Below are 13390 nucleotides of genomic sequence, written 5' to 3' on the forward strand. Positions count from 1 at the left end.
AGGCACAAATGTTTATCAAACTGACCATAAGGGCTAATGCACAGCATAGTGATATAATTCTCTGATCATTAAGGATACTATAGGTTGATGTTTTGAAAACGTTTTGATTTAAAACGATCGTGTTCCTTTACTGTACAAACTGAATTGTGCTTTCAGTTTAGATATTTTAATAAATTTGCAAATTATTTCAGAAATAGCTAGACATAGGATTGATAACCCTACACCACACAAAAATTCAAGTATTAGGTAATAAAAGGCACTTCGGTAAGTTACACATCCTATGGTAATGATATCACACGTACATAGAGTAAATGATAAAAGTCACATACATAATGATTCAAAGTCACATACAGATAATGTATCACAGATTAAGAGTATGATATCAACACTGGTCACTATACAAGTAAATGATATCAACACAGCCACTATACAGAGTAAATGTATCACATAGGTCACTATCAGGTAAATGATATACACAGGTCACTATACAGTAGTAATGATACACCCAGTCACTATACAGAGTATGATTCACAACAGGTCATATCAGTTGATGTCACACACAGTTCACTATGACAGAGTAATGGTACACACAGTCACTAAGTAGTAAATGATATCACTGGTCACTATACAGATAACGATATCACAGGTCACTATCAGAGTAATGATTCACACACAGCTCACTATACAGAGTAATGATGTCACACACAGGTCACTATACAGAGTAATGATATCACACACAGGTCACTATATACAGAGTAATGATATCACACTGGTCACTATACAGAGTAATGATATCACACAGGTCACTATACAGAGTAAATGGTATCACACACAGGTCACTATACAGAGTAAATGATATCACACACAGGTCGATAAACAGAGTAATGATATCACACACAGGTCACTTTACAGAGTAATGATATCACACAGGTCACTTTACAGAGTAATGATGTCACACACAGGTCACTATACAGAGTAAATGATATCACACACTGGTCACTATACAGAGTAATGATATCACACACAGGTCACTATACAGAGTATTGATATCAAACACAGGTCACTATACAGAGTAAATGATATCACACACTGGTCACTATACAGAGTAATGATATCACACACAGGTCACTATACAGAGTATTGATATCAAACACAGGTCACTATACAGAGTAAATGGTATCACACACAGGTCACTATACAGAGTAAATGATATAACACTCAGGTCACTATACAGAGTAATGATATCACACACAGGTCACTATACAGAGTAAATGGTATCACACACAGGTCACTATACAGAGTAATGATATCAATCACAGGTCACTATACAGAGTAATGGTATCACACAGGTCACTATACAGAGTAATGATATCACACACAGGTCACTATACAGAGTAATGATATCACACAGGTCACTATACAGAGTAATGATATCACACACAGGTCACTATACAGAGTAAATGATATCACACACAGGTCACTATACAGAGTAAATGATATCACACACAGGTCACTATACAGAGTAATGATATCACACACAGGTCACTATACAGAGTAAATGATATCACACACAGGTCACTATACAGAGTAATGATATCACACACAGGTCACTATACAGAGTAATGATATCACACACAGGTCACTATACAGAGTAATGATATCACACACAGGTCACTATACAGAGTAATGATATCACACACAGGTCACTATACAGAGTAATGATATCACACACAGGTCACTATACAGAGTAATGATATCACACACAGGTCACTATACAGAGTAAATGGTATCACACACAGGTCACTATACAGAGTAATGATGTCACACACAGGTCACTATACAGAGTAATGATATCACACACAGGTCACTATACAGAGTAATGATATCACACACAGGTCACTATACAGAGTAATGATATCACACACAGGTCACTATACAGAGTAATGATATCACACAGGTCACTATACAGAGTAAATGATATCACACACAGGTCACTATACAGAGTAAATGATATCACACACAGGTCACTATACAGAGTAATGATATCACACACAGGTCACTATACAGAGTAATGATATCACACACAGGTCACTATACAGAGTAATGATATCACACACAGGTCACTATACAGAGTAATGATATCACACACAGGTCACTATACAGAGTAAATGATATCACACACAGGTCACTATACAGAGTAATGATGTCACACACAGGTCACTATACAGAGTAAATGATATCACACACAGGTCACTATACAGAGTAATGATATCACACAGGTCACTATACAGAGTAATGATATCACACACAGGTCACTATACAGAGTAAATGATATCACACACAGGTCACTATACAGAGTAATGATATCACACACAGGTCACTATACAGAGTAATGATATCACACACAGGTCACTATACAGAGTAATGATATCACACACAGGTCACTATACAGAGTAATGATATCACACAGGTCACTATACAGAGTAATGATATCACACTGGTCACTATACAGAGTAATGATATCACACAGGTCACTATACAGAGTAAATGATATCACACACAGGTCACTATACAGAGTAAATGGTATCACACACAGGTCACTATACAGAGTAATGATATCACACACAGGTCACTATACAGAGTAATGATATCACACACAGGTCACTATACAGAGTAATGATATCACACACAGGTCACTATACAGAGTAATGATATCAACACAGGTCACTATACAGAGTAATGATATCACACACAGGTCACTATACAGAGTAATGATATCACACACAGGTCACTATACAGAGTAATGATATCACACACAGGTCACTATACAGAGTAATGATATCACACACAGGTCACTATACAGAGTAATGATATCACACAGGTCACTATACAGAGTAATGATATCACACACAGGTCACTATACAGAGTAATGATATCACACACAGGTCACTATACAGAGTAATGATATCACACACAGGTCACTATACAGAGTAATGATATCACACACAGGTCACTATACAGAGTAATGACGTCACACACAGGTCACTATACAGAGTAATGATATCACACACAGGTCACTATACAGAGTAATGATATCACACACAGGTCACTATACAGAGTAATGATATCACACACAGGTCACTATACAGAGTAATGATATCACACTCAGGTCACTATACAGAGTAATGATATCACACACAGGTCACTATACAGAGTAAATGATATCACACACAGGTCACTATACAGAGTAATGACGTCACACACAGGTCACTATACAGAGTAAATGGTATCACACACAGCTCACTATACAGAGTAATGATGTCACACAGGTCACTATACAGAGTAATGATATCACACACAGGTCACTATACAGAGTAATGATGTCACACACAGGTCACTATACAGAGTAAATGATATCACACTCAGGTCACTATACAGAGTAATGATGTCACACAGGTCACTATACAGAGTAAATGATATCACACACAGGTCACTATACAGAGTAAATGATATCACACAGGTCACTATACAGAGTAAATGATGTCACACACAGGTCACTATACAGAGTAATGATATCACACACAGGTCACTATACAGAGTAATGATATCACACACAGGTCACTATACAGAGTAATGATATCACACACATGTCACTATACAGAGTAAATGGTATCACACACAGGTCACTATACAGAGTAATGATGTCACACACAGGTCACTATACAGAGTAAATGATATCACATAGGTCACTATACAGAGTAATGATATCACACACAGGTCACTATACAGAGTAATGATATCACACACAGGTCACTATACAGAGTATTGATATCAAACACAGGTCACTATACAGAGTAAATGGTATCTCAAAGGTCAGTAAATGATACCAAACACAGGTCACTATACAGAGTAATGATGTCACACACAGGTCACTATACAGAGTAATGATATCACACAGGTCACTATACAGAGTAAATGGTATCACACACAGGTCACTATACAGAGTAATGATATCACACACAGGTCACTATACAGAGTAATGATATCACACACAGGTCACTATACAGAGTATTGATATCAAATACAGGTCACTATACAGAGTAATGATATCACACAGGTCAGTAAATGATACCAAACACAGGTCACTATACAGAGTAAATGGTATTACACAGGTCACTATACAGAGTAAATGGTATCACACAGGTCAGTAAATGATACCAAACACAGGTCACTATACAGAGTAAATGGTATTACACAGGTCACTATACAGAGTAAATGGATATCACACAGGTCAGTAAATGATACCAAAGACAGGTCACTATACAGAGTAAATGGTATTACACAGGTCACTATACAGAGTAAATGGTATCACACAGGTCAGTAAATGATACCAAACACAGGTCACTATACAGAGTAAATGGTATTACACAGGTCACTTTACAGAGTAAATGGTATCTCAAAGGTCAGTAAATGATACCAAACACAGGTCACTATCCAACTGTTACCTGGTACCTGCCATATGTGACCTGTTACCCGACACCTGTTACCTTTTACCTGTCAACAGTAACACCTGACTTGTTACCTGTCACATTTGACCTGTTAACTGTGACTTTCCTTCTGTTATCTGTGACCTGATACCTGTCACTTATTACCTGTCATATGTTAATTGTCATCTGTTACCTGTCAACTGTCATATTTGACCTGTAAAGTGTTACTTTTCATCTGTCACCTGTCACATGTGACCTGTCACCTTTAACCTGTCACTGTCGGTCATCTGTCACCTGTTACCTGTTACACATTACTTGTCCTCGAGGTCATGTCATTGGATTTCGTCGCTCTGAACCATCACATTTCACATTTCACTTTTCCAAGATTAAGAAGAACTATTACTATTAGCATGTAATGGCAGATTTTATCGATTTTTCACAGGCGAACACTCTTCGTTGAAATGAAAAATAGCAAGAGATGATGTTCGGCCACTGATTTGGTACGAATTTGATCCAGAAGTTGGCACAGTAAAACATTTGCTCAGAGGTGATAAGTGTTTCCATGGTAACAGACAGATGTTTCATCTCTGATAATTGATTTTGTAGAAAGACTACACGAGATAACTGGTAACACGACAGGCCGTTTATCACGCTGGGATAAATAAATAAAGGTTATTAAGTTTACTGCGAATAGCACTGTCGATTGAAATATATTTGTTTGTAGTGTATTTGGTGTGTTTGTGATAAAAAAAAATATGTATAATATGAAAACATGGTACATATTTACTAAAATTTTAGAACTTTTCTATGCAAACCATATGAAAATACATCACACATATAATATACATACCACATACAATATACATACAGATAAATTAGACAATGTGTTATATCTAAAAGATAAATTAGACAATGTGTTATATCTAACAGATAAATTAGACAATGTGTTATATCTAACAGATAAATTAGACAATGTGTTATATCTAACAGATAAATTAGACAGTGTGTTATATTTAACAGATAAATTAGACAGTGTGTTATATTTAACAGATAAATTAGACAGTGTGTTATATCTAACAGATAAATTAGACAATGTGTTATATCTAACAGATAAATTAGACAATGTGTTATATCTAACAGATAAATTAGACAGTGTGTTATATCTAACAGATAAATTAGACAGTGTGTTATATCTAACAGATAAATTAGACAGTGTGTTATATCTAACAGATAAATTAGACAATGTGTTATATCTAACAGATAAATTAGACAATGTGTTATATCTAACAGATAAATTAGACAATGTGTTATATCTAACAGATAAATTAGACAGTGTGTTATATCTAACAGATAAATTAGACAATGTGTTATATCTAACAGATAAATTAGACAGTGTGTTATATCTAACAGATAAATTAGACAATGTGTTATATCTAACAGATAAATTAGACAATGTGTTATATCTAACAGATAAATTAGACAATGTGTTATATCTAACAGATAAATTAGACAGTGTGTTATATCTAACAGATAAATTAGACAGTGTGTTATATCTAACAGATAAATTAGACAGTGTGTTATATCTAACAGATAAATTAGACAATGTGTTATATCTAACAGATAAATTAGACAATGTGTTATATCTAACAGATAAATTAGAGTGTGTTATATGTAACAGATACATTAGACAGTGTGTTATATCTAACAGATAAATTAGACAGTGTGTTATATCTAACAGATAAATTAGACAATGTGTTATATCTAACAGATAAATTAGACAATGTGTTATATCTAACAGATAAATTAGACAGTGTGTTATATTTAACAGATAAATTAGACAGTGTGTTATATTTAACAGATAAATTAGACAGTGTGTTATATCTAACAGATAAATTAGACAATGTGTTATATCTAACAGATAAATTAGACAGTGTGTTATATCTAACAGATAAATTAGACAGTGTGTTATATCTAACAGATAAATTAGACAGTGTGTTATATCTAACAGATAAATTAGACAATGTGTTATATCTAACAGATAAATTAGACAATGTGTTATATCTAACAGATAAATTAGACAATGTGTTATATCTAACAGATAAATTAGACAGTGTGTTATATCTAACAGATAAATTAGACAATGTGTTATATCTAACAGATAAATTAGACAGTGTGTTATATCTAACAGATAAATTAGACAATGTGTTATATCTAACAGATAAATTAGACAATGTGTTATATCTAACAGATAAATTAGACAATGTGTTATATCTAACAGATAAATTAGACAGTGTGTTATATCTAACAGATAAATTAGACAGTGTGTTATATCTAACAGATAAATTAGACAGTGTGTTATATCTAACAGATAAATTAGACAATGTGTTATATCTAACAGATAAATTAGACAATGTGTTATATCTAACAGATAAATTAGAGTGTGTTATATGTAACAGATACATTAGACAGTGTGTTATATCTAACAGATAAATTAGACAGTGTGTTATATCTAACAGATAAATTAGACAATGTGTTATATCTAAAAGATAAATTAGACAATGTGTTATATCTAACAGATAAATTAGACAGTGTGTTATATCTAACAGATAAATTAGACAATGTGTTATATCTAACAGATAAATTAGACAATGTGTTATATCTAACAGATAAATTAGACAATGTGTTATATCTAACAGATAAATTAGACAGTGTGTTATATCTAACAGATAAATTAGACAGTGTGTTATATCTAACAGATAAATTAGACAGTGTGTTATATCTAACAGATAAATTAGACAGTGTGTTATATCTAACAGATAAATTAGACAATGTGTTATATCTAACAGATACATTAGACAATGTGTTATATATAACAGATAAATTAGACAGTGTGTTATATGTAACAGATACATTAGACAGTGTGTTATATCTAACAGATAAATTAGACAGTGTGTTATATCTAACAGATAAATTAGACAATGTGTTATATCTAAAAGATAAATTAGACAATGTGTTATATCTAACAGATAAATTAGACAGTGTGTTATATCTAACAGATAAATTAGACAATGTGTTATATCTAACAGATAAATTAGACAATGTGTTATATCTAACAGATAAATTAGACAATGTGTTATATCTAAAAGATAAATTAGACAATGTGTTATATCTAACAGATAAATTAGACAGTGTGTTATATCTAACAGATAAATTAGACAGTGTGTTATATCTAACAGATAAATTAGACAATGTGTTATATCTAAAAGATAAATTAGACAATGTGTTATATCTAACAGATAAATTAGACAGTGTGTTATATCTAACAGATAAATTAGACAGTGTGTTATATCTAACAGATAAATTAGACAATGTGTTATATCTAACAGATAAATTAGACAATGTGTTATATCTAACAGATAAATTAGACAGTGTGTTATATCTAACAGATAAATTAGACAGTGTGTTATATCTAACAGATAAATTAGACAATGTGTTATATCTAACAGATAAATTAGACAGTGTGTTATATCTAACAGATAAATTAGACAGCGTGTTATATCTAACAGATAAATTAGACAGTGTGTTATATCTAACAAATAAATGATACAGTGTGTTATATCTAACAGATAAATTAGACAGTGTGTTATATCTAACAGATAAATTAGACAGTGTGTTATATCTAACAGATAAATGATACAGTGTGTTATATCTAACAGATAAATTAGACAGTGTGTTATATCTAACAGATAAATTAGACAGTGTGTAATATCTAACAGATAAATTAGACAGTGTGTTATATCTAACAGATAAATTAGACAATGTGTTATATCTAACAGATAAATTAGACAGTGTGTTATATGTAACAGATACATTAGACAGTGTGTTATATCTAACATATAAATTAGACAGTGTGTTATATCTAACAGATAAATTAGACAGCGTGTTATATCTAACAGAGAAATTAGACAATGTGTTATATCTAACAGACACATTAGACAGTGTTATATCTAACAGATAAATTAGACAATGTGTTATATCTAACAGACACATTAGACAGTGTGTTATATCTAACAGATAAATTAGACAGTGTGTTATATCTAACAGATAAATTAGACAGTGTGTTATATCTAACAGATAAATTAGACAGTGTGTTATATCTAACAGATAAATTAGACAGTGTGTTATATCTAACAGATAAATTAGACAGTGTGTTATATCTAAAAGATAAATAAGAGAGTGTGTTATATCTACCAAATACATTAGACAGTGTGTTATTCTAACAGATAAATTAGACAGCGTGTTATATCTAACAGATAAATTAGACAGTGTGTTATATCTAACAGATAAATTAGACAATGTGTTATATCTAACAGATAAATTAGACAGTGTGTTATATATAACAGATAAATTAGACAATGTGTTATATCTAACAGAGAAATTAGACAGTGTGTTGTATATAACAGATAAATTAGACAGTGTGTTATATCTAACAGATAAATTAGACAATGTGTTATATCTAACAGATAAATTAGACAGTGTGTTATATCTAACAGATAAATTAGAGAGTGTGTTATATCTAACAGATAAATTAGATAGTGTGTTATATCTAACAGATACATTAGAGAGTGTGTTATATCTAACAGATAAATTAGATAGTGTGTTATATCTAACAGATAAATTAGACAGTGTGTTATATCTAACAGATAAATTAGACAGTGTGTTATTCTAACAGATAAATTAGACAGCGTGTTATATCTAACAGATAAATTAGACAGTGTGTTATATCTAACAGATAAATTAGACAATGTGTTATATCTAACAGATAAATTAGACAGCGTGTTATATATAACAGATAAATTAGACAATGTGTTATATCTAACAGAGAAATTAGACAGTGTGTTATAACTAACAGATAAATTAGACAGTGTGTTATATCTAACAGATACATTAGACAGTGTGTTATATCTAACAGATAAATGAGACAGTGTGTTATATCTAACAGATAAATTAGACAGTGTGTTATATATAACAGATAAATTAGACAATGTGTTATATCTAACAGAGAAATTAGACAGTGTGTTATAACTAACAGATAAATTAGAGAGTGTGTTATATCTAACAGATACATTAGACAGTGTGTTATATCTAACAGATAAATTAGACAGTGTGTTATATCTAACAGATAAATTAGACAGTGTGTTATATCTAACAGATAAATTAGACAGTGTGTTATATCTAAAAGATAAATAAGAGAGTGTGTTATATATAACAGATAAATTAGACAGTGTGTTATATCTAACAGACACATTAGACAGTGTGTTATATCTAACAGATAAATTAGACAGTGTGTTATATCTAAAAGATAAATAAGAGAGTGTGTTATATATAACAGATAAATTAGACAGTGTGTTATATCTAACAGATAAATTAGACAGTGTGTTATATCTAAAAGATAAATAAGAGAGTGTGTTATATATAACAGATAAATTAGACAGTGTGTTATATCTAACAGACACATTAGACAGTGTGTTATATCTAACAGATAAATGAGACAGTGTGTTATATCTAAAAGATAAATAAGAGAGTGTGTTATATCTAACAGACACATTAGACAATGTGTTATATCTAACAGATAAATTAGACAATGTGTTATATCTAACAGATACATTAGACAGTGTGTTATATCTAACAGACACATTAGACAGTGTGTTATATCTAACAGATAAATTAGACAATGTGTTATATCTAACAGATAAATTAGACAGCGTGTTATAACTAACAGATAAATTAGAGAGTGTGTTATATCTAACAGACACATTAGACAGTGTGTTATATCTAACAGAGAAATTAGACAGCGTGTTATAACTAACAGATAAATTAGAGAGTGTGTTATATCTAACAGATACATTAGACAGTGTGTTATATCTAACAGATAAATGAGACAATGTTATATATAGCAGATAGATAAGTCAATGTTCATAATATGACTATTGAAACGAATATATCAAGATAACTCTGCAACTATGTATGATGTTAATTGCGAGAAAGGCATGTAATGGCCCTGTCACACTGTTGCGTATCATACTACGTATGCCAGCGTATGAAAATTATCACTCATACGCTGGTATACGCTAACATACGCTAGGGATACGTTAGGCATATCGGTTGTATACGTTTCAAACACGCTGGCATACGCTAAGGCAGAAATACATTTTCGAGCATGTTCAAAAATTTTGTGCGTATGCGGACGTATGGTTAATACGCTAGGCATACGCTGAATACGCTAGAGGTACGATATAGGTACGTTACTCATAGGTCGAGTACGCTGGACATAAGTTGCCATACGTTGGCGGAAGGTGTTTCGTACAGCTAGCGCATTACGTATGCCTGACGATTGAGTAACGTATTTAACGTACAACTAGCGTATTATTGGCGTATGGCCAGCGTATTATTGGCGTATGGCCAGCGTATTATTGGCGTATGGCCAGCGTATTATTGGCGTATGGACCAGCGTATTATTGGCGTATGACCAGCGTATTATTGGCGTATGACCAGCGTATTATTGGCGTATGACCAGCGTATTATTGGCGTATGGCCAGCGTATTATTGGCGTATGACCAGCGTATTATTGGCGTATGACCAGCGTATTATTGGCGTATGGCCAGCGTATTATTGGCGTATGACCAGCGTATTATTGGCGTATGACCAGCGTATTATTGGCGTATGGCCAGCGTATTATTGGCGTATGACCAGCGTATTATTGGCGTATGGCCAGCGTATTATTGGCGTATGACCAGCGTATTATTGGCATATGACCAGCGTATTATTGGCGTATGGCCAGCGTTTTGATAAAGTGTATATATAGGCTCCCATTTCTAGCTCATCTTCAGTTCGTCCGCCGTCTACTGCAATAATGCATGCCGATGTTGATGTTGCTGGTTTAAAGTCTCGATTTAGGTTACAACCTCTACTCGCGACTCTAGGTTAGAACATTAGTCCGGGGTGACTGTTAGAAGTTGTCAGTTGGTGATCCTCTCCTCCTTTCTCAACACGGGCTTGGGACCGGATACGGTATTTTCAAGGGCTTTTTATGCGTATGAAAATTATATTATGAATTTTCATACACAACTCATACGTTTCTCTCATACGAAACAGTGTGACAGGGCCATAAATAGATACAGTTTGAGTCTTTGGAAATGATAGGAAGTTCTACAATGACACGCCGGTTGTAATCGAAGACAGCCATCTTGTCTGAATGCTTTAGTTAAAAATCTACATTTATACTGACCGCTTATAAATGACAGACAAATTAACGATACCATCCGGGGTCATTCTATCCGCATGATCTGAGTAAGTCATCTCGTCTTAATCCTCATTGTAAATATGTATTGTATGTATCAGTAAGTACAAACACTGAGTCACTTCCAAAATATCACAGATAACATGTATTAAAGAAATCCGTCAAGTAAGTAAAACATCCCACAACAAATACGATCATATGATACCTTGTAACTGTAATAATTATACAAAATAAAGTCCAGTTTCTCATCAACGTGCAAGGCGAGCAATTCTCAGTTCTTACATTCTCAATTACCTTTTCAAATGCAAACTTTGGGTGTTAATTAAATATCTACTTAATAAACATACTTTAATTGTTACTAAAAAAGCTAATACTGGTTCCCTGACATTGTTTTAAGGGATGACTTGACAAAAATAAATTACGCTGAAACATATCAATTTTATTTGCATGATGCTTATATCCTGTTCAACTATTACCTCTTCGAATGTTATTTCGGTAAATGTGCTTGTGAAAGATGGATCGAGGGATTTATTCACACAGCTGCTGCATATATGTCTGTGACGTGTTTATGTTATGTGTCTGTGACGTGTTTATGTTATGTCTGTGACAAAACAAAAAACTCTATCTTCAAGAATTATTTCTTGAAAGTATTCTTGAAGCTTATTGAACATAGTTTTTAGAGCCGTGATGATTCTGACATTAAGACTGTATCGTGAGCGTATGTAGGGTTAACAACATTTGTACAAACTCACCATAGGCTGATAAAAAACACTGAAAAAGATCGTCATTATCTAAGGCTATGTACGAAACGTTATTCCTGTGTCATGTAGATAGGTACACACAGTCTGGTCATGATGTATCGGCTTGGTAAACACGTTGTCGGGGGTATTTACTCAGATGGTTGAGATTTTGTTCAAATAAGGTTATCTGGTCTAGCGTTACAAGGGATAATCTGATTTGAACAAAATATCGCTAGTGTCTCCACAACAATGAGGTCTTAAATTAGTAAAGGCAGCTAAACTTATCCCGATAGCCTCTGTGGCACGAACGGGGCGGAACGGAGTTGTCGGCGATCACGTGGTTTGCAAAGTTTGAAAATGGCGGAGCCAATAACGGGAACTAGAATTTCATTTATATGACAAAACAGCTCCAAGGTAGCATTTATTCGTGGAGCAATGTTGATCCAATAATAAAGCAGATTATATAAGAAAAATACTAGGTAGGAGATATCTTGTATATTTTTCGGTATGAAATCTCTTATACATGTATATTATAATATACATTTACCGTTATTCTCATTTCCTGCAAGTATGCTTCTTTCTCTCTTCCTCTATCCTTCTTTTTTCCTTTCCTTTGTTCTGCTTTTTTAAAGAAATATTATATCATTAGGCCATTGCTATACGTATAATATATGTACATGTAACATTACGGAGATGACATTGATAGGTTGTGATAACATGCGTCCAATCGTTTTGTGTTTTGATAGCAATAAAAATGATTTAAATTTAAAATACTATATTTTCATGTATTATAAAGGATATCATATCAAGAAAATAAATTAAATAATAAATATTATGTGTTATATAATTACAGCTTACCAGGT

The 13390-nt window shown here is 32.8% G+C and overlaps 1 protein-coding gene across 3 annotated transcripts in view; it reads right to left on the bottom strand.

Annotated features, from left to right (window-relative positions):
• Window positions 1–13390, bottom strand: part of LOC117341023 — a 51947-nt gene that overhangs the window by 5093 nt on the left and 33464 nt on the right. Inside the window, exon 2 of one of the 3 annotated variants that reach the window (XM_033902831.1) lies at window positions 13075–13145. The exons of 1 other annotated variant lie outside the window; for it this stretch is intronic. The gene's annotated coding sequence lies outside the window, so the exon portion shown is untranslated. Of the gene's footprint in view, window positions 1–13074; window positions 13149–13390 lie in introns of all 3 variants that reach the window. One more of the 3 variants, XM_033902830.1, reaches the window with a different exon arrangement.

This window comes from Pecten maximus, chromosome 13 (assembly GCF_902652985.1).
Source record: "Pecten maximus chromosome 13, xPecMax1.1, whole genome shotgun sequence".
NCBI lineage: Eukaryota > Metazoa > Mollusca > Bivalvia > Pectinida > Pectinidae > Pecten > Pecten maximus.